Here is a 749-nt window from a genome sequence, read left to right on the forward strand (position 1 = left end):
ATAAGGTGCCTCACGGGAAACTGCTGAGTAAGGTGAGGGTCCATGGTGTTCGAGGTGAGCTACTGGCATGGATTGGGAATTGGCTATCTGACAGAAGGCAGAGAGTTGGGATAAAAGGTTCTTTCTTGGAATGGCAGCTGGTGACAAGTGGTGTCCCGTAGGGTTCAGTGTTGGGGCCGCAGCTGTTCACTTTATATATTAATGATCTGGATGAAGGACTGGGGGACATTCTGGTGAAGTTCACCAATGATGCAAAGTTAGGCAGACAAGCAGGTCGTTCTGAGGAGATGGGAGGCTGCAGAAAGATTTAGACAGTTTAGGAGAGTGGTCCAGGAAATGGCTGATGAAATTCAACCTGAGCAAATGCTCGGACTTGCACTTTGGAAAAAGGAATACAGGCATGGACTATTTTTTAAACAGTGAGAAAATTCATAAAGCCAAAGTACAAAGGGATCTGGGAATGATAGTCCAGGAATCTCGAAAGGTTGACTTGCAGGTTGAGTCCGTGGTTAAGAAAACAAATGTAATGTTGCCATTTATCTCAAGAGGGTTGGAATGTAAAAGCAGCGATGTCCTTCTGAGACTTTATAAAGCTCTAGTTAGGCCCCATTTGAAATACTGTATCCAATTTTGGGCTCCACACCTCAGGAAGGACATACTGGCACTGGAGCATGTCCAGCGGAGATTCACACGGATGATCCCTGGAATGGGAGGCTTAACATACAATGAACAGCTGAGGATCCTGGGAT

The sequence above is a fragment of the Chiloscyllium punctatum genome, chromosome 18, assembly GCF_047496795.1.
Source record: "Chiloscyllium punctatum isolate Juve2018m chromosome 18, sChiPun1.3, whole genome shotgun sequence".
NCBI lineage: Eukaryota > Metazoa > Chordata > Chondrichthyes > Orectolobiformes > Hemiscylliidae > Chiloscyllium > Chiloscyllium punctatum.